Below are 23,318 nucleotides of genomic sequence, written 5' to 3' on the forward strand. Positions count from 1 at the left end.
GAACCACGGGGATCATAATGACCCCCTCAGTCCTTTTTCTGCAGATTTTCTTCAGCGCTACCAAGTCGCCTGTCCCATCCGACCTCCTGGAACTCTTCCTCGGATATGCATCGTGGGAGCCCTCGGTGGAGATTTTTCCTTCAGACTTGGTCATTTTTTTTAGATGAAAATCCTTCAACCGGAGCAAACCTGAATCTTGATCCGAAGTCCTTGAAGCCCTCTTTGGATACACTGCCTGGGAGATCCCGGTCAACTTTCTAAGTTCAGACATAGACACTTTTTTTGAGTGTTTCTTCACCGGGATGGACCTGCAAGTAAGGCCGGATTGCGGTTAAGGCAAGCGGCTACAGTTGCCGCAGCGTGTCAGTCAAGTTCTCTAAACTTTTCCAAACTTCTGGATCCTCTCCCAGATGTTCTTTTAAGGTTTGTTCGAGGTCCACAGCTCACGCCAAGGTGCTCTGAGATGCTCCTTGAGGGTGTGGACTACAACTCCCAGAATGCACCTGGTGCAAACTCCAATTTGGCCACTGGACAGTGGTCAGCTTGTCAGTTTCTTCAAGAGTTGGTGGAGGAGACCTGTAGCAAACTGGAAGTCCCTCCTTGAACCACTTGAAGCCAGGCAAAGTCCTTCTTGTGGTGAAGCCGAAGTGTGCAGTCCTTCAGAGTGCAGTGTCCAGCTGCAGGTCAGGGGTCCAGCAGGGCAGTCCTTCTTCTCCTGTAGTTCTTCCTTGTAGGGATCTGAGTTGTGGGTGCAGGTCTGCCAGTTTTATCCTTGCTCCTGGGTGAAAAACAGGGGGGTCCAGGTTCTCCAATCAGGTGCAGAGTCCTTCCACCTGTGATGACCACTTTCTGGGAAGTGTGGCAAAAATCAATCTCAGCGAGCAACATTCCTCAAAAATCCATCATGGCTGAAAAATACGTTTTGGAGGTTACATCTGGCTGAGTCCACCTACTGGTGTGGCTAAAAATCGTAAACACGCCTCTCTCCTAATCTAGTCAAGGGGGCACCTAATTGTCTGGGTTTTGCAGGATGTGAGGGAGGTGCTGCGTTGCTCCAAATGTCCTTTCCTGCCTTTGATGACCAGATTGGCAGCCCTCCCCCTTCCTGCCTTTCTATCTGCTGAGGGAAGTTCTCCTCCCACAGGCACATCTCTTTGTGTTCATCCCAGACTACTTCACATTTCATCAAGACAGCCTGGCCAGGCTGCCAGAGGCTGGCCAATCAGAGCAAAGCACTACAGGGCTGAAGTTGGCAACTTTGTAGGTAAAGTTTAAAACTCTTTACCTGAACAAGTTATATTAAATCCAACAATTGTAATTTGTGGGATTTATTACAACAATTTATTTGATACCAAACTTGAGGTGTCTGTCACTCAAGGGGACTTTATAAATTAAAATAAAGTCTCCCCGTTCTAGTCTATGGAGGCCATTCATTACAATGAGGGAAAAACAAGTTTGGCTATTTTGCCTCACCAGGGCTTATAAAACTATTTTTATAAGGTCCCTGCCTATAGTTACAAGGCACCGAACCCTAGGGGCACATAGGGCACAGCTTAGGGGTGACTTATATCTGGAAAAAACTTTATTTAAGACTTTGTAAGTACTTTTAATTCCAAAGGCTTATTTGCATGTAACTTTAAAGGCAGCCAGCAAGGCAGGCCTGCCTTTAAAATAACACTGGGAACCTCAGCAGTGCACCTATGTGTGCACTACCTATGCTGGGGTCCCTACACCTACTTGCCCTAACCTATAATAGGGACTTATAGGTAGGTTAATATTGCCAATTTTAATTAGCCTAATTTGCATATCCACTTTACACAGAGCACTGGCCCTGGGACTGGTAAGCAATACCCAGGGCACAGCCAAGAGTCAGTAACCACCAATATCTGTCCAGTTTGGGGGTGACCAGTGCAAATAGGAGGACTTTCCTACGTTTTTCATTTGTCTATTGCATCCATACAGATGAACGCCCATCAGAAGCAAAAGATTTGGAGAACCATCGCACGGAAGGTGCCACCCTCGGGTCTATCACCGGCAGAGCATCCACTTTTGCAAAAGGTGGAAAGACCGGAGATGCTGGGCCCAGAAAATTGCAGAGGTCCAGCTGGGGCTGTCCTCCCATCATGGGACCCCCCTGATGGCCCGCATACTGACGGTGGCCTACCCCGAGCTTGATAGGTATTTGAGAGAAGCACAGCAGCTACAAGGAGGTGAGTTATGAGCAGATTCCTACCTGTTGCATTGCTAGGTTGATGCTTTAGAGGCAGACATCTCCCTATGAATATTGGAGATGGCCCATGTGTGGTACACAAGATTTGTTATTGTTTGTATAGGTATGGTAGATGGTGCATGTGGATGTGCCTTGCCTATTGTCCTAGTGACCCTGGTCACAACAGAGTACAGCCCTCTACCAATATACTCTTTTGGGAAGACACATGGCTGATTACAGAGGTCAATCATCTGATGTTGTTTCATGTTGTGTGTGTTATTTGTACCCAAAAGTCCACCTGCCTTTAGTGTGTCAGCCCTGTCATAAAACAACATGAGGTAGTAGATCACTGTACTAAGTCATGGTTCTGCTCAAGAGAAAATATTGGCATCTGTACCCAACAGGCCACTTTTCTTCAGTATGTCAAGAGTGCTGGTGCGTCACTACTATCTCTCATGTCATGGTGGCCATCAAATATGTAACATAGCATAAGTTGTCCTTTGTGTGCAGTCACTGAGGAATACTTGCCATGGGTAAGTAGGGAATGTACAGTTACATGATTTGGGTAACATCACTGTTGGCATCAGTATTTGTGCCTACACGTTAGAATGTGTACCTTGCACATTTGTAGTATCATGTCCACTACAATTTCATATATGATCTACCTGTCTTCATGGGATGATGTTTGATTTCATCACATATGTAGGCATGCCAAAAATGTATTGGAAAATACTTTTATGTAATGGGTATACAGGTCATGTGGTACCACAGACAGGAGTGTGTCAACATTGTTTGTTGGGTCACACATTACTTCATGTTATTTATCATGAACAATTGCAAAACCTATGAAGGACATGATAGGCAGACCTACAGTACTTACTCACAATGTGAATTTCGATGCCATTGATGTTGAATCATTTGGCTCAGTGCTTTGCACATGTTAATTGGTGAAGGCTCATTTTCTGACTGTTGACATGCATCAGGTAGTGACATGCAGAAATGTTGGAATCATATGTTGGAATCGTATTCCAATGTAATCTGTGTTTGCATGACAAAAAGGTACAGTGATGTGCCTGTCCATTGAGAAACATGTTAAAGGCACTCTTCAAAAAATTGAAATTCCCTGAGCCACAACAACATTCAATGGACTATAGCCTTTTAGCTATGCAATGTTAGAAGGGTGTTCTCAGCAGTACCAATCAAAACAGACGATTTCCCTTGGCTTATCTGATTCATTGTGCTGTGGATATTTGTAGACAGATGTCTCTCACATTTTGACAAGATTGTCTCCAGTGCCCTTTTCTATGCAAGATGCATAATCTAGCAAAGCAATATTATTTCAACTTCCATGAGGCTAACTAGACAATGGACACATTGTGCAGTTACCTTTGGTGAGTTTTTACAGTGTGACATGTGTGTTTTCATGTCACCTGCTTCTGGCTAATGTACTTCTTGCTGCAACCTGACTAGGTTATTTGCCCATCATTTCATCATGATGTGGTATTGTGTTCTTGAATATTTGCTGATTGCAGGACCTTGTGTGGAATCTGTGAGACTGAACTTAGTTTTGCCATAATATTTAATGCCAAAAGGTTACCGAGGGGTGGTACAAGAGCCAAACCATTCAAGTTGACAGGGTCTCCTACTTGATCTATGGGTATTGTGATTGGACAACTTCACTCATACAATTGAAGTTATCTTTGATTCTGATTTTTCTGTGGGCAATTGTTTACAGTTCATTCAGCAAGCATTCATATAGTATTGCAAATGCTGAAGTCACTTTGGAGGACCTTGTGGCTGGGGGGAGGGACTACTGTCCATTATGCTGATGTTTTGCAATCAAAGTAGTTGTTCGTGTGTGCAGGCACATGGAATGGCCTTTTTGTCATTTCAGTATCCTCACAGGCAAGCAGAGAAGACAGGGCCACCACAGTGGGGAAGCAGCTTGCCATGCTGCCTCCACTCACAAAACATTGGACACCAAGGGACCCAATGGCCCAGAGGGCTCAACATTATCGTCTTCAGTGTGGACCTCCAGTGGACACTCCCTAGTGGTATTGGAACACTTATGACCTACACATGTTCCATCCTTGCCTACCACACCCTGTTTCATCTCCACCATCCCTGCAGTTCCCCACCCAGTTGGCCGGGCCCCCTCCCGCAAGAAGTTAGGTGTCTTCTTCATGCCAGGCACCTCAACCCCTGCCCCTGTTATCTCTGCTGCCCTGAGTGAGGAGTCTATTGACTTCCTGAGGAGCATCTCTGTTGGTCAGACTGCCATTCTGAATGCCATCCACGTGCAGGGCAGCCACCTCCAGGAGATATTTGCATACCTGGAAGAAATTCACAGTGCTATGTCTGACCTACAGAACTCTTTGCAGGCTCTGGCCTCCTCCCTCCCACCAGCCTTCCACCCCTACAATCTTCCTCCATCACCTTCCACTTCCCCATTTAATTTCCCTATTCCCATTCCTGTCAAAGCACACCCACACATATGGACACAGACACCTCAACAGCCACAAGCAGCACACATAAACACAGACACAAACACCACAAGAAACACAAGCATGCAAGTACTCAAAAGACACTCACCTCACTCACACCCACCACCACACACACCATAACCCCAGACACCACACCCACAGCCACAGACCCAAACACCACCCACACCATACCCCCAGATACCACCCCAACATCCACAGATACAACCATCACTCACCCCATAACACCAGAAACTACCCCAATACACACAGACACAGCCACCACTCACACCATATCCCCGGATGCCACCTCAACATCCACAGACACAGCTACCACTCACCCCATACCCTCAGATACCACCCCCACACCCACAGACACAGCCACTCCTCACACCATACCCCAACACTACCCCAACACCCACAAACACAGTCACCACTCACACCATACCCCCAGACACCCCCAGCCAAACAGACACATCCACCATTCCAACCTTACAATCATATCCAAAACACAGCTAACCAAGAGATGCAAATGCCCACACTTGCCCATGCAACAGACACCAACAAAACACAAACATACTTCAGACACACATGCACCAGTACCAACAACAGCCACACCCACACCTGATGCAAGCACTTATTCAACCTCTCAACCCCTAATCCCTTCTAAACACACTACTCATTTTCCTGAAGAAAGTTTCATGTTTTTTCTTGACCTTACCGCAGTTAAACCCCCATTCCAAAGCAACAAGGACTCTGCCCACACCCCAACCCATCCCTTCCACATCCACATCCACATCCTTCCCCTGTGACACATGCCCCTGAAACCAACTATACCACTACCAAAATCCAAAAAGAAGGGTACCCATCCCAAAATGAAGCTCACCCCTCCCAAGACCAAACCCACCCATCCAAAACCCAACCATACCCCACACCACCCATGGGTGATCACTAGATGCCTCTTCCTGTGGAGATTCCTGTGGCAGTGATGTGTGAGGCACGTTGAGGGGCACAGCAGTGTGCTCAGTACATTAGTTACAAGGATTGGCCATTGGCTTTTTCTCCATTTTTGTAGTGTTGAAAACAAACATCAGTTGGCTGTTTTGCTACAAATTGGTCCTGCCATTACTTTTCTACCTTTTAGATGTTCATGAATAATTTGTGATGTATGACTACAGTTGTTTTTGTTTCACCCTGATTAATGATCCATTTGATGTGGTTGGTAAGACCTGACTTTGGAACCTGCTAGAGTCATCCAAGACAAGAGGAAACGTTTGATGGCTGGATGTGTGGGGTGTAATCTAATTGAGGTAGCATTGCATTAGGTGGTGTTTCATATGGTAAGTATTTAATCTTGTCTTGGCTAATGTCAACATCTAATGGGTGACATTTCTTCCTCTGATGTAGACTGGACATTTTTATTATGTGTGCAAGCTTGATGTTTCTTTATCCACACATGGTGTGTGTTCAATTGTGCCAAATTCCTATACATTGGAGTGGACATGTGTCCATTTTCATGTGTGTAGCTTATACCTACTTTATCTAAATGTGTGACAGATGCTGTTACTGGTGTATGTGCTTTCTAGACTTACACATTTGCCACATAGGCTTGAAAAATGGTTATACTATTGGTTGTCCTTGATATCCATCAACCCACAGTTCATGTGCAAATGTTGGTTTTGAGGCATGTGCAAAGTGAAATGTGTCCCAGACAGCAGCCATCCTGGGGTCCTCCCGATGCAGCCATTCCTGTTTTGGAGGGATTGTTTACATTGGGAACTTTAGATGTGTGTTACACAAATTATTCTGCATCCAATTTTCCTTACAATCTCTTGTAATGTATATGATGTGTGATTCCATTGCAATGATTTTGCAGGGAAGGTGAGTTTGAGTTCAGTGTGACATCAATACTGTATGTCATTTCACAACAGGCTATGGCATGTGAACAATATGAGGATGTCACTTCTATTTGGAGGTGTTATTGATGAGGATTTGCTGTTGCGTGATACAATGAACACATCACTAAACATAAAACTGGAATGTGCACACATATCAAGTTTTGTAGCGTGTGGCAGTGCAGTGTCAGTGACCTGGCCAAAAGGAGCATCATGAGGCTTTGATTGGTTCATACGTTGTGTACTACTGTGAAATGGGGCACACAAAATATATTTGGGTCATGGAGCAAAGCCCACAAACAAGGACACTAGTGGCCTGTCAATTTGTTGTGGAGCTAGAGGAAACAGGTAAGTGACTTTGTTTCATCCACAACAGTGTAAATTGTGTGCACCATTGAGCAGAACAAGCAGCAGAAGCTGTCGGATTTGCTCCATGGAGACACAGGATGTGTTCCAATGAGGCACAGGTGAGGTTCTGCCTTATATCCCTCCATTTCCACCAGCTCATATGTGATGGTATGACCGCCACAGTCACATCAGCAGAAAGCAACATCATAATTTGACCAGCAGGAACACTGGCATTCTGCCCTCTGTGAGGGGCATTGACCTATTTTGCTGCTGCTGCGGTCTACTGTGACACGGTGTCGGTGTGACATCAGTGGTCTTTCATGTATGCAATCTCATGTATGGTAATACGGTGGTCAGACCACAAACATGGAGGCAGCCGGATCGCCACTTCTGCGGTGGCTGTCCCCAGACCACCAAACTCGTAATCAGGCCCTTAATCTCCTTGTGCCTACCAAAAATGAATATGTCCTGGTGTAACATAACTGGTGCTCATGTAAAGTGTTCCCATACAGTTGAGACGAGTCCGCGCAATATATATATATATATACAAACACACATATATTTATACACACACACACACACACATATATATATATATATATATATATATATATATATATATATATATATATTACCTACTGGTGGGTTGCCAGTAGGTAGGTATAGGTAGAACCATGTCTCTTGGATTGCCTATATCTCTGGCACCGTATGATGAATCTTCCCAAACTTTTTCAAGAAAGTGGCCCGGAGATTCTTGTTACACATGACAACTTTCAGGGTGATCTGTCAAGCAGAGACCAAGTAAAAAAGGGGGGGGGGTCAAAAACCATTGCGTTTCCCATGTTACTTCCCATAGGACCTTTAGGCATTACTACAGTTGGACTACTGGACAGAATTACACCGAATTTGGCAGAAAGCTAGCTTTCGGTACTCAGATCACGCTTTCACTTATCTGGTATAAATCCGTTCAGTAGTTTTTGAGAAATTAAAGAAGAAATCAATTTGTATCTCTAGGGACATGGATCCTTCGCTAATAACTCACAAATATTTGTGCATTTTTACGAATACACATGTGAAAAGAAGCGCTGTAATTAACGGACCACAACCTGACAAGAAAGTTGTGGCCGCCAGCTTATTTCATGGGACACTGTCCCTGGGGTGAATATCCGAATTGAAAGTGGCATAAGGGGTCAGGGTGAAGGCACCCTGACCCTAGGGGTGTGGTATAGGTGTGTGTGAGGGGCAGATTATGGGTTTAAAATACACGTGATATTCACAAACTTTCGTGAATTTCCAAGAACTATGCAACCACAGACTCATTCAAACACTAATTCATTCACTCATACATGCACTCCGATACTCATGCTTCTACTCACACACTCACTCAGACACTCATGTACCCACTCATAAACTAACACACCCACTTTTAGACCTACTAAGACACTCACAGATCCACTGAGAGAGACAGACCCGATGGCCAACCTGTGCTGCGCATAGCCAAAACAGCCAAAAGGCAATGTTTGGTGCCGAGTTGGGTGGCTATGAGGGCTTGGCTGTAAGGCCTGGCTGCAGGCCTCACCTTGCGACCCACCTCAGCTGTGCACGTCTGGAATCACGTATAGTAATTATATATATATATTAGGCCTGGGTGGAGTTTGCTTGGCAGCGCTCCACGGAGTACAAAAAAACTCTGCCGCTATACACAGTTCCGCTAGTGGGTGAAGCTTCTTGCTGTGCATGTTCGTCTGAAGTTTAATGTTTCAAAGTCTCGCACTCACAGCACCACAGAGTTTGCTTGGGCCCGATCATCTTGTTTTGTTTTTTGCTCGTGATGGTGCTGAAGCCTAGTTTTATCCTCTCTATAGCTCTTCCATCTCATACTTTTAAAACCTTTTTTTTGCGTGGATTCTTTTGATAATTTTACCTTTTCTCTTTCTCTTTTTTGTATTTTAAATTTTCTCCAAATTTTTGTGTATTTTTTTTGCAACTTTTTAACTTTTTCTTTATTTTCTTGACTTGTTTTCCCTTCCTTTTTCCTAATAATTTCTTCCTTATCTCTTCATCAGCCAGGCCTGTTGTGCACCACACTGGCCCATGTGCACCTAACATAAGTTAGGCCGGTGCACAAGAGGCCAGGCCAGGGCCATAGACAGCGAAAGCTGCTGTTTCAGTCCTTGTTTGTGCTCCAGAGGACTTACCTGAGTCTTCCCGGAGGGTCCTCTTCTCCGACGAGTCCTCCTCTCTGCTCCGGTGCGTGCTGCAGCCCAATTAGGGGCTGCGCAGTTCAAAAAATGATTGTCTGTACTTGCGCTGTGCAGTCTATACTGGGCTACGGCGCGCCCCGGGTGAGCTCAGCTCGGCTGGTAGGGCTAGTGCAGCTTTTTGGACAACTCCGCCCTCCAAGCCGAGTGCAGAGTTCCAGAAACTCCATTAGCTCTGCCAGCTGAGGGGAGCACCTTGCACAGCCCTCCTTTTAACAAATTTCCAAACAAGAAAATACCCACCTGATATTTTCATAGAAGAAAATTCATATCGAAAAATATACTTATATATTTTCAGTTGTATTTGGTATTAGAAAAAAACAGTAGGGGAGGCGTATGTGGCATCTAAATTGTGTAATTCGTTTTACTAGCTGCACCGACCACCAGTGCTAGGGCCAGCAGCGGCAGTGCCAGCGCCAATGAGGCTGCAGGAGCAGATCAGGGGGGAGTCTCTGCAGCAGCAGGGGTGGGCGATGGTAGGTCCTATTGCTTAATTATGGACAATTAGTAACATAGTCACTAAAAGGGTGTACTAGTGTTGTTGACTGACTCGTCAATACTCTGCTTTTGCAGATGCAGCAGGAGTTAAATAAGTATTGGACTCTTCTATCTGGAACTCAGCAGGCTAGGGTTTATTAAATGAACTTGAACTATGTGTTTTGGAAAATTGAAAAAAGGATGGAAGTAGAATGGATGGGTAAGATATAATATGAGTGAAAGGATGTGTGTGTGGATGAAAGGGTACACATTAATACTCATATAGGCGGGTGATGAGGAGGATGATAGGATGCATGTATGGGTGAAGGATGAATGAAAGGGTATATGGGTGAACAATGCCAGCCCAGGTGGGTGAAAGGGTATGGGTGAAAGGATTCCATGCCTGAATGGATGAACGGATTCCTCAGGGGTAGGTCGCTCCCCTGTCCTCACAGCGCCACCAGATCCAGATCCCCTGTTCTGCCTTCTCTTTTGCCTGCGTCGCTGCCTGTGCCCCGAGTGTCTGTGTTGCCGTTTGTCTGCGTTCGCGCTCCCCTTTTTTTCCTTCTGTATCCCAGAGTGCCTGTGCTGTGTGATCGCGCTCCCCTGGTTTCCTTCTGTATCCCCGAGTGCCTGCATCTTCTGAGTGCCGTCCCCCTTGCCCTCCCGCCGTATCCCCCTCGTTTTTCCTGCTTTCTGCGCCTTTTCGGCACTTTGTCATTTTTCTAGGCCTCCTCGCCTTCGGAGCCTTTTTCCCGCCGCTTTTTTTGCCGCTTTTTTCCCCCTACCCGCCCTCCTCCCGCCTCCCAGCTGACCCCGCCTCCCCGGCTACCCCTTAAATTGCGGCCGATGCGAGGCAGTGGTAGTGACCCTTGACCCCAGGGTAGGTCGCTCCCCTGTCCTCACAGCGCCACCATATCCAGATCCCCTGTTCTGCCTTCTCTTTTGCCTGCATCGCTGCCTGTGCCCCGAGTGTCTGTGTTGACGTTTGTCTGCGTTCGCGCTCCCCTTTTTTTCCTTCTGTATCCCCGAGTGCCTGTGCTGTGTGATCGCGCTCCCCTGGTTTCCTTCTGTATCCCCGAGTGCCTGCATCTTCTGAGTGACGTCCCCCTTGCCCTCCCGCCGTCTCCCCCTCGTTTTTCCTGCTTTCTGCGCCTTTTCGGCACTTTGTCATTTTTCTAGGCCTCCTCGCCTTCGAAGCCTTTTTCCCGACGCTTTTTTTGCCGCTTTTTTCCCCCTACCCGCCCTCCTCCCGCCTCCCAGCTGACCCCGCCTCCCCGGCTACCCCTTAAATGGCGGCCGCGCGCAGCGGGCGTGCCACTGGTGCGCCGAAGGCGCGCCTAAGGCAAGCCCGCCTGCGCCCGTCCGCGCCTGGACCGCGCACAGCGCCCGAACCCCTGGCCCCCGCGCCCCCCGCCTGACCTACGACTCCGCCACCCTCGTCAACCTCAACCCCGGCCGCACTCCGGGCTGCTACCGCGCCACCCCCAAACAGACCCACGGACCCTTCACCTGCAGCAACTGTCACTTCACCTGCCTACGGACCAACACCGCTCCCGTCAAGAACGACTCCCCCGGAAGCAATCTCCACTGCATCCTGGTCAACACCCGATCCGTCCACAGGCACGCCATCGAACTGTGGAACCTCATCAACTCTACGAACCCGGACATCGCCTTCCTCACCGAGACCTGGATGAATCCCTCCTCGGCACCCGACATAGCCATCCCCGATGGCTACAAAATCATCCGGAAAGACCGCACCAACCGCATCGGAGGAGGCATCGCCATTTTACACGAAAACTCCATCCGCATCTCAACCGACACCGACAACTCACTCCCCGACGCCGAACATCTCCACTTCACGATCCACAGCGACCCCAAGACCACCCTCAGAGGCACCCTCATGTACAGACCACCAGGACCCCGCACCAAGTTCAGCGAAGACATCGCAGACTTCGTCAACCCTCACGCACTCTCGTCCACCGACTACATCCTCCTAGGAGACCTCAACTTTCACCTGGAGAACCTCACCGACAACAACACCACCTCCTTACTGGACAACCTCGCCAACCTGGGACTGAATCAGCTAGTCAACACCCCCACCCACTACGCCGGACACACGCTCGACCCCATCTTCTCCTCCAGCAAACACATCACCTTCAGCCACACCACCGAACTCACCTGGTCGGACCACAGCTGCGTCCACTTCATCTTCAAGAAGACCACTGTGCACCACCACACCCAGCAACCACCAAGAAGACACTGGAATCGTATCTCCATGGATCAGCTCGCATCAACCCTCTCCCAGAACCGACCCACCAGCACCACCGACCCAAACGAAGCCACCAACAACCTCACCAACTGGATCTCCGATTGCGCCAACCTCCTGGCCCCCCTGAAAACTCAAGCCAGCACCAACAACCACAAGAAAAACTCCTGGTTCACCCCCGACCTCAAGGACTCCAAGAAAGAATGCCGCGCCCGCGAGAAGACGTGGCGCCTCAACCAGACCGAAGAGAACATGTCAGCTCTCAAGGACGCCACCCGCCAACACCACCAACACCTCCGCGCCGCACGAAAAACAGCCTACCGGAACAGACTTGACAACAACGCCCACAACAGCAAGGAACTATTTGGCATCGTCAAAGAGCTCTCCAACCCGGACGCAGAAAACAACTCCATCCCTCCATCACAGGACCTCTGCGACTCCCTCGCAACCTTCTTCCACCACAAGATCACCGACATATACAACAGCTTCCCGACCACCGACGCGAACCCCCCCCCGGAACCCGCTACCGATGTCACCACCATCCTCACCTGGAGCCCAACCACCACCGAGGAGACCACCCGCGTCATGAACTCGATCCACTCCGGATCCCCATCGGACCCCTGCCCGCACCACATCTACAACAAAGCCAACAACATCATCGCACCGCACCTCCGAGATGTCATCAACACCTCCCTCACCCCCGCCACCTTCCCGGAGAGCTGGAAACACGCAGAGCTCAACGCCCTCTTAAAGAAACCCACAGCAGACCCCACTGAACTCAAAAACTTCCGGCCCATCTCTCTCCTGCCGTTCCCGCCAAAGTGATTGAGAAAATTGTCAACACTCAACTCACCAACACCCTGGAAACCAACGACTCCCTCGACCCCACACAGTTCGGTTTCAGGACCAACCACAGCACCGAAACCGCCCTCATCGCAGCCACGGACGACATCAGAGCCCTGACCGACAAGGGTGAGACCGTGGCCCTCATACTCCTGGACCTCTCCGCAGCCTTCGACACGGTCTGCCACCGCACCCTGATACGACGCCTCAGCAACGCCGGCATCAGAGGCAAGGCCCTCGAATGGATCATCTCCTTCCTCTCCGGAAGGACTCAGAGAGTCCGCCTGCCCCCCTTCAGATCCACAGCCACGGAGATCATCTGCGGCGTACCTCAAGGATCCTCCCTCAGCCCCACTCTCTTCAACATCTACATGACCCCCCTGGCGAACATCGCACGCAAACACGGAGTCGACCTAATATCATACGCCGACGACACCCAGCTCATCTTATCCCTCACTAACAACCCCACCTCAGCTAGGACCAGATTACATGAAGGAATGAAGGAAGTGGCGAACTGGATGACAGACAGCCGCCTGAAACTGAACGCCGACAAGACGGAGGTCCTCATCCTCGGCCCCACTCCCACCGCATGGGACGACTCCTGGTGGCCCCCCGCCCTAGGCAGCACCCCCCAACCCACCGACCACGCGCGCAACCTCGGCTTCATCCTGGACTCATCCCTCACCATGACCAGACAGGTGAACTCGGTGACCTCGGCATGCTTCAACACCCTACGCATGCTCCGCAAGATCTTCCGCTGGATCCCCACCAACACCAGGAAGACCGTCACCCACGCCCTCGTCACCAATCGCTTGGACTACGGGAACACCCTGTACGCGGGCATCACCACCAAGCTGCTGAGGAAACTCCAACGGATCCAGAACGCTGCTGCAAGACTCATCCTGGACACCCCTCGCCACCACCACATCTCAGGACACCTGAAAAAACTCCATTGGCTCCCCGTCAACAAGAGGATCACCTTCCGACTCCTCACCCACGCACACAAAGCCCTTCACAACCTCGGACCCAAACTCATCAACAACTGCGTCTCCTTCTACACTCCTCCGCGCACTCTACGATCCGCCGGACAGGCCCTGGCAGCCGTACCCCGCATCCGCAAAGCCACCGCCGGAGGAAGATCCTTCTCTTTCCTGGCAGCGAAGACCTGGAACTCTCTGCCCAGCCACCTTCGCGCCATACCTGAACACCTCTCCTTCAGAAGGCAGCTCAAGACCTGGCTCTTCGAGCACTGACACCCCCCCCACCTCCCCCCCCCCCCCCCAGCGCCTTGAGACCCTTTATGGGTGAGTAGCGCGCTTTATAAATGCGAATGATTGATTGATTGATTGATGTGGGTTAGATCTCTTGGATGGGTGAATGAGTGAAAGGATGAATGGGTGGTAGTTGGGTAAATGTATGTTGGTTAAAGGTTAGTAGAGAGCCATGTTTAGAATTTGAAAAATGGCGAAGGACTGGGTGAGAGTATGTAAAATGTTGCTGAAATGGTATGTATCAAAGCCAAGGGTGAAGAAGAATAAGAGTACTAGAAGAAGACATTTGCAATGATGATAAACAGATAAGTGCCTGAGGTGAAGAAACAAGGGAGCTCTTCTAGATAGGGGCATTCTGCTCACCCACTTTACTTGCTTAGAATGGTTTTTATCAAAGGTTTGATGCAAAGGTTTGGATGGTGTCTCAGAATATTCGCTTGACTCACAGTATTTTTCAAGCGAGGCAAGTAATATGTATCCCAGCATCCTCAACCATAGCCTCCCTCCCTGCTATGGCCTTTCACCAGTGCCACTCATGATGACCTAACAGCTGCATGGTTCAATTCAGCAGAATCAGCACTGCAATGTTGGCTATGGAATGTGCTTCTGTCAGCTAAAATTAAGTTAAGATGTCAAACACTTTTCAATGCAAGGCAATGCTAAAACAAAAGGTGTGTTTCTCTTTCCTCCCAGTGCCCACTGTGTCAGTCACTTCCTAGTAATAAGTTCTGTCCCAGGCTTCAGAATAATTTGAACAAATCTAAATTTGGTTGCACCACTTTTTTCAAGCCAAGTGATAAATATAATTCATAATGGCTTCCATAATGCATTTACTTCTTTTCATATTTTTCCCTTTCAACATTTGCAAACCACAGTGAGTCACACTGCTAACCAAACCTTAGACACATGATGATGATGATGAGGAATTGATTGATCTGTAAAGGGTGTACTTTCCCTACCCATCCTAATATTCTACTTTACCTTCCACTTGAGTACGTTAAGAAGATTCCTTTTCTTACTTCAAAGCAAATGTATATTTTTACAAAAAAGTAGCTGTTACAATGTGTGATGGAGGAGAGGCCTGAGGACAGTGAGCAAAGTGGTCCATAAAAAAGTGCCTTGAATGGGTTAGTTCATGATGATGCAAATGCACTGCATACAATCTTAATCACATCCCCTCTACTACAGTGCATCGCTTCTCCCACCACCTACTTAAGGCAGACAGGATGTCTGCATGATTGATTAGATTATGGCGGTCATTCTGACCGCGGCGGGCGGCGGTAGCCGCCCGCCATGCGGTCACCGCCATTTGGCTGCTCCGCGGTCAAAAGACCGCGGAGGCCATTCTGGCTTTCCCGGTGGGCCGGCGGGCGCCCGCCAAAGGAGCGCCCGCCGGCCCACCGGGAAAGGCCCTGCATCATAGAAGCCGGCTCCGAATGGAGCCGGCGGTGTTGCAAGGGTGCGACGGGTGCAGTTGCACCCGTCGCGATTTTCACTGTCTGCTAAGCAGACAGTAAAAATCATGCTGGGGCCCTGTTAGGGGGCCCCTGCACTGCCCATGCCAGTGGCATGGGCAGTGCAGGGGCCCCCAGGGGCCCCACGACACCCGTTCCCGCCATCCTGTTCCTGGCGGTAAAAACCGCCAGAAACAGGGTGGCGGGAAGGGGGTCGGAATCTCCATGGCAGCGCTGCTTGCAGCGCCGCCATGGAGATTCAGCCCAGACAGGGGAAATCCGGTGGGAAACCGCCGGATCCCCTTTTCTGACCGCGGCTTTACCGCCGCGGTCAGAATGGGCAGGGAAGCACCGCCAGCCTGTTGGCGGTGCTTCTGTGGTCATCCACCCTGGAGGTCCATGACCGCCAGGGTTAGAATGACCCCCTATGTGTCTGGTTTTGTTCTTAGTAATCCAGGTAGAAACAAGAACGGGCCACTGTAATAAAATAATTTTCGAGTACAGTTGCCCCAGCTGCATACAGTAACGACTACAACTATGGCACCAGCTGAGCTAACAATGCCTCGCCAGTAGAGAGAAGTATACTTGTACTCCATAGTGCATATTATGGCTGTGACAGTTATCACCTTAAAATTGTATGGCCTGAGGTGACCACCAAATGTACTTCTACTGTGTCACTACACTACATGATTTTAAACAAGTGCTTTGCTCAGAGCATCGTTTACAATTTCTCTTATTTCTTTATTGATATAGCTATTCCTGCTGTTCCACCTACATGGTAGGAAATAGCAGCTTGTCTGCGGCGGATGAATCTGGAGGCCATATGGGCTGAATACCAGCAGCTGGTGGTCCTCGAGGAAGAGGAGCAGGAGGAGGATGCAACAGCAGTCACTGCTGCTGATACTCAGGGCCCAGCCAGGCCCCAGTGCCTCCAGCCAGCAACACCTACGCCACAGTGCCAGGGCAGCCGCTTGTCATATTATCCTTGCTGCCCTCCTCGGAGACCATCTTCTAAAGCTGCGTCCTGCGAAGGCTGGCACATCTAGAGGCCCCTCAGGCATGTGTGGAGGGGCTCTGCAGGAGAATCCTGGCCGCATGTAGTGCCTTCCTCTGCCCCTTTGTTAACCTTTTATTTTGGTGGGTGGGACTTGTTGTGGGTGGAAAGGGTGGGAATGAGTTTTTGTCGGACTTTTTTTCTTATTATGAACAATGGACAATTGGACATATTATTTCTGTTTTAAACATTGTTTTTGGAAAGGGACAATTGTTTGGGGATAAGGGTGGGCAAGTTGTGGGTGGAAGAGATGGGTATTTATTTATTATTTTTGTTAGGGAAGGGTTAAATAAATAGTTATGTAGAGTTCTTTATGCCTAAAATCTTTTTTTTTCGCATTGCTGCCTTTACGCAGCGTGTGTTCAAAATCTACTAATAGTGTATTCCTTCTAGCACAGCATGTTTTACAAATCTGCTGTTAGTGTATAACAATTATTTATGCATTAAGGTAACCTTGTCCCAATACTGTTCTAGTCTCTGCAGTGCATTCTTCAAAATGTTACCCATACAAGTGGAGTGGAGAGATTTTCCATTGCCAATTATATTGCCTAAACTAAAGTTACAACAATGCTTCATAATTATCTTACCTGAATAGATGAAGCGACGGCTGCATGTTTTCTCCAGGTACAATGGTGGTGTAGTAGTAGCATGCTAAAGCACTAACAGTAAAGGCATCGGAAGCGAGGTCCCGCTCCACCTAGGTGAACTGAAATGAATATCCTACATACTGAGATGAGGTTGCTTCTATCACATCCACCACACTAAGTGTGAGATTTATCAGTGGTGTAAATTATGAAGTAACACCTCAATCAATCACACAGCCTGGGGGAGGAGGGTTAGGGACTTGATAAATGGTGGGGCAAGGGATTTTGGAAAGGTGTGAGAAAAAGACAAACACAACACAAACACAATATTCAACTGTGAAATGATCATCAGCCTGTTGTGGGAGGAATAGAAAAACATAAATATGTATGACACAGATAACTGAACATTCTGCAAGCTCCAGTGAGACCCAAGTTGTATATATCTAAAAATGTTCGATCAGGTATTTTTGCAAAATAATACATATCTTAATTAATCTTGGGGTGAAGGTAACACACTCAGGGGCATATTTATAATCTGGCTGCGCTGAATGTGCGTCAAAAAGTTTGACGCACATTTGGCACAAACCTTGCCCATATTTAAACTTTTACGCCCGAGCCCGCGGACGTCAAAATCCCACTGTGTGCGTCATTTTCTGGATGCGGGAAACCGCCTTGCGTTAATCATATGCAAGATAGATGTTCCCATCCAAAAAATGACTCAAACGCCCGTGCGGCGTATTTATGCTTCCGGGCAAAAAACCCACACGGCCTGGAGGCGGAGTCAGAAAATGACACACAGCCTGATTTGCGTCAAAAATTAATGTCTGGGTCAGGGCAGGCATTAAAATGGGGCAAATACACCTGTATTTAATCAGAACACACAGAAGAAACAGCAGAGCAGCAAAAGGGAGACATTGAGGTGCTTCTCATCCAGGGTGCACACAGACGCAGAGCACAGCAACAACAACAGCAGCTACCACAACACCAGCAGAGACCCCAAAGGCAACACAGAAGGCAGGAGAGGATATTCCGCACCAGGACAACCCTTCATGGCCTCAGGGGACATGACATCATCCAGAGGTACAGGTTGAACTGGCAAGCCATTCAGCAGCTGCTACGCAACATTGAGCCACAGTTGGCACCCAGCTTGTTGACCACCTGCACCATCCCAACAGAAACCAAGCTGCTAGCTGTACTTCACATGTTGGCAAGTGGCTCCTTTCATACCACTGGTGCCCTGGTTGCCGGGATATCACAGCCATCATTCTCTGCCTTCTTGCCCAAATTACTGGATGCCATCATTGGACTCACACCCCTCCACATCTGCTTCCCAAACACACAGCAGAAGCAGCAGGAGACAAAACAGGGGTTTTACCTCATTAATGGATTCCCACACGTCTTTGGTACCATTGACTGCACACATGTACGCCTTGTGCCACCTGCTGCAACTGAACACCTATCCTGCAACAGGAAGCACATACATTCCATCAATGTGCAGGCCATTGTGGATCACCAAGGATTGATCACCAATATTGTGGCAAAGTATCCTGGGAGTGTCCATGACTCATTCACCTTCCGTCACTGTACAATCAATCAACACTTCGAGGATGAATGATATGGCAATGGACTACTTGTTGGTAAGTACAGAAACCTACTTATATACACACACTGCACAGCAACCCTCTAGGACACAGAACACATACACCACAACAGCAACATGTGGACAGGAACACACTGAGGTTGTGACACCGCTAGCCATGTTTGATAGGTCTGCAGTGAACGTGTCACACATCTGAAATTAGTGTACAGTCTAATGTCAATACGTCAATGATCACAACGTATGGAGAGGTTTGGCTAATTGTCACCTTGCAAAATGTAAGCGTCTCACTGATGTTTAAATTAATCCATTGCATATGTCTAAAGGTATGGGATGTACAGGGTACATAGATGCTAACGTGTTACCACCACTGTCAAGTTGATTCTGTGTATGGAACTATCATCTTACCCCCAGTGAAGACACAGGGACACCTGTATCACAAGTCACAATGCTAGGAAGTGCACACTGTACTGCAAATCCCAAAACATACTGCTGACAACCGGTCAGCAGGCAAACACCTGTTCATCCAAGGAAACAACCCAATGCAGATGTTACATCCTAGAAGCCTAGGAATCAACACAATAACACAAAAGAGCCACAGACAACACAAGACAACTACTGCCATGCAAGGTGATATGCATGGGGCAAGATACGTCAACATGATCCCAATCATTTTCTCTTTCAGCTGACGAGGGGTGTGGGATCCAGCCATGGATTATGACACCATTTGGCAACCCAAGCACTGCAGCAGAGCGTGCCTACAATGAGGCACATAGGAGGATACACACCATACTAGAGAGGACCTTTGGCATCCTCAAGTCGAGATTCAGGTGCCTCAACATCACTGGTGGCAGCCTCCTATATTCACCAGAAATGGTCTGTAAGATCATTTTAACATGTGCCATCCTGCACAACATTTGTATATGAAGGAACATTCCCCTATTAGAACCAGAGCCACAAATGCCTGAAGAGGAGGAAGAGGAGGATGCTGGCCTGCAACATGAGGGGGGACAACAAAACACAGCTGCTGGATTGCGTAGGCACCAACATATTGTGAACAATTTCTTTTGAAACAACTCACCATCACCACTGTAGCAACAGATGTAAATAAACACTGAAAATAATCATCATATCATGGTCTGGGTAATCATTTTTGCTCACCTTTATCTCTAACTATCAGAATAAGAGTGTAGCCTCATGGAGCATTGCTGACATACAGATCAGGACACAGAACATTCCAAAGCAATTGTGATGCGTATTACACAACAGTCACATACACACACAATGTAAATTACATATATCCTGTACATTTCACCTTTGAAGGGCAATAGCAGAGGACCACACCTATTTCACACATACATGTTGGCAACATGGTTAATCGCAGCATATGGCACACAAGTACGACACCACCAGCCTATAAGGGAAAAAAATGCCTCATACATGAGGCAGTGGATGTGCTATTGCACTGGTAACAGGAATGTATGACCAGACCCTTGACAGCAGTAAGTCGTACAGCACCTATCTTTGCAAGGACTATCTGTGACTAGAGTTCCATATAATCTGAACATAGACAGCACAAGTGCCACACCTATGACAAGCATTGCACACATTAAATTCTATGTACATGTCAGCCCATGTCCTAACTCCTGACACACCCATGCTCCTGGTCTCACCCCACCTGTCTGAAGAGGTCCCTATAATGGTAATATGTGTACACAGATATTTCCTCCTCTACACACACAGACTAACAATAGTAATCCAGTGTGCTTCACCCTTTCGTATGGTATGCCATTGTCATAGTACATCTGACTGCATGGACGTCAGATCAATTAATACACTGGCTTGTAGTTTCTAAGCCCTGTTATCACCTGTAGATTGCTTCCCATGTGAAAGGTACTGTTTGCCATTTGAACTCAAATCTCACCTACAGGACTTGTGAGAAACTGATGCAGCACCCACCTGTGAGCACCTCCATGCAGACCACCCATTTGAACATGCACTGTTCTTGCAGATGCTTGGAACAGCATAGAAGCTGCCATTTTGTCGATTACACTGTAATGCATTGCTAGAAAAATAAGCTGTGTAACACAGCCCTTGGGTTTATGTGTCACCTTCCAAAACACAGTCTTCCATATCAACTGTCTTGTTCTTCCTCCGACCAGTCTTAGTCAGGCCACTAAGTATGTACCTTGTGAAATTGCTGGATCCTGATTGACCCTGCATCCTGTCAGCCTGACTGGCACCTGTCTGTGCGTTACCCTAAAGGTTCCTTGTTTCTACATATGTACCACACTTGCTTTCCCAAACCTCACATTCCTCAGGGGGTATTTTGTCAGGTGCTTTCTCAATGCATACTCAAATACATTGTATAGCATAATCAGCTTTGTTATTGTACCATACTTGTAAACTTGTCTCCAAATACCAAAATCATGGCCTATCCCTTGTCTGGGTCTCATGTATGCATGAACGACAAAGTGTGACAGTGTACCAGGGCCGTATGCAGGGATTGGATATGGTGAACCAGCAGAACCAGAAACCTCTGATAATGTTCATGAAAATTCCACACATGTTAGGACCCTGACAATTCACACTCTGAATCAGATTGCTCACACCATATTGATGGCCTGCGCATGCTGAATAGCTGCAAGATTAATCAACACAGATGCTATGATGTTCCCAGATGCAGTGGGAACTTTCCAGGCCAACCTGTGTACAAATGTTGTAATGACACCTGCCGGAACATGACTCCTGAGATATGATCTCACTTAGCACACCAAGGTTGCCCTGTTGACAGTCTCATAACACGTCTGCAGTGACAGGGTGGGACCATCCCCATGTAGCTTCTCTTGTCCTCATCGACTTTACTCACATTGATCTCCGAAGGATACTCAGTAGATACAGGAATAGCCGCCACTGACTCATGATGAGACCTGGACGTAACTGTGACTACATAGACCCCTAAAAATATACAGGATACACATTGGACCACACATATGAACCAGACACCTCTGTGCAATTGATCACTGGAAATATGTGGCCACGTGCTGCCTCGTCTGCTGGTCCACCACTGGCACAGGAGAGTTGTGGCTCAGTCATATGACCACAACTGTGCGGTGATATTTCAGTTGTGGGTCACCTTTGGCTTTCCGTGCCAATAACATGGAACCCACTTAGTCTATAAATGTGCCTGACTCACGGTGGGTTCACCAACAAGTGCCTATGAAGAAGTATCCAAATTTCCTGGACATGTGATGGGCAACTTTTGGACCATTGACATGAACAAGTGTCTGCCATCTATCCGGTGCATGCTTTGTCATTTGTGGTTCCTACGTTACCCAAAATCTTGGAAGTGCACACAACAGATGTTGCTACATCCATGACTTACACATGTTCTCTCTCATTTCCACACTGACTTGCATCTAAGGTTTGGACACATTAACTTCACATTCATACAAGCATATTTGCAATAATGCATATTGTGATGCACACACACTGGGTCAACAACTACATTAGTGGCCAATGCACACACATTGAGCCATAGGCATTGAGGTATTGTACTTATGTGCGTCACATTGCTATCCTCTCCTGATGCCAAACATGCCCAATTTGTGCAATACAGAAATGTAGGCCACACATATGGACATCTAGTGCGTCAGCGAAGAGTGAAAATCCTGTTAATGAAGTAGCGGATCATGGTCCGCAGCAATATGATGTCTCACATGTGCCCATACACTGTCAAGACTAAAGTGGGTGGAATCAGCTTATCTCAGTTGTGGCACAAATGTTACCCAACATTAAAATGGTAAAATGACCCAAACCCAGTTAATGCCCTGAAATGTTGACGCACAAGCGTAAAAAAATGACGATTATGCCCGAAAAACAACGCATAATGCCCTGAAAACACCATTGACTCTTCAACACTGTACCTCAGAAAAATGGTTAAGTGTTAGACTATTTCCAAATATATGGATGCGGGCTCATTTTTACTCCTGTGCATCGAAAAAAATGATGCCCAGACTGTATGCGTCAAAGGATTTTGACGCATAATGATAAAAACGGCCACCATTTTAGGCAGGAAGTGATGTACTAGGATATCCTGTTTACAGATAATGTACAGTGAGTGTACTTTCACTTTCACTTTGCAGTCTGTGATTCTTCTAGACTGTGTGGCTTTGTTGAGAGTTTTGTCTGGTTAAATTGTGCATTTGTCTCCTGTGTGTTCCATTACTTGTCATTTTGTGAATAAAATATTGTTGTTGTATCCTGTCTGAGTGTTTATTGTGTACAATTGTCTAGTATTGTATTGTCTTTGTTGTTTTTGGGAGTCTGTTGTGGGTAGTGATAGTTTGGGAATAGTTGGGCTGTTTTAGTTGTTTAGTTTACGTTTTTCATATTCTACTTTCCCCCTATTCTCCTTTGTCCCCCTTTATCCCCTATTTCCCTTTTTTCTGCTAAGATGGTGGGTAGGTATCGTCTTGGCAAGATGGGTGAGGAGGAGCTTGGGGGTTTCATATGGCTGGTGTACCATTTTCTCCCCCTTATGATTGAGGCAGGTGGGTGGGTGATACAGGGGTAT

General features: G+C 47.6%; 1 long non-coding RNA gene across 1 annotated transcript in view; it reads left to right on the forward strand.

Moving 5' to 3' along the window:
- The window catches only part of LOC138283428 (uncharacterized), a 524,738-nt gene extending 507,838 nt beyond the window's left edge, over positions 1–16,900 (forward strand). Inside the window, exon 5 of the long non-coding RNA XR_011201255.1 lies at positions 16,261–16,900. This is a non-coding gene — a long non-coding RNA (uncharacterized lncRNA). The remainder of the gene's footprint in view (positions 1–16,260) is intronic.
- The last annotated feature ends 6,418 nt before the right edge of the window (positions 16,901–23,318 follow it).

This window comes from Pleurodeles waltl, chromosome 3_1, assembly GCF_031143425.1.
Source record: "Pleurodeles waltl isolate 20211129_DDA chromosome 3_1, aPleWal1.hap1.20221129, whole genome shotgun sequence".
In the NCBI taxonomy this organism is placed as follows: domain Eukaryota; kingdom Metazoa; phylum Chordata; class Amphibia; order Caudata; family Salamandridae; genus Pleurodeles; species Pleurodeles waltl.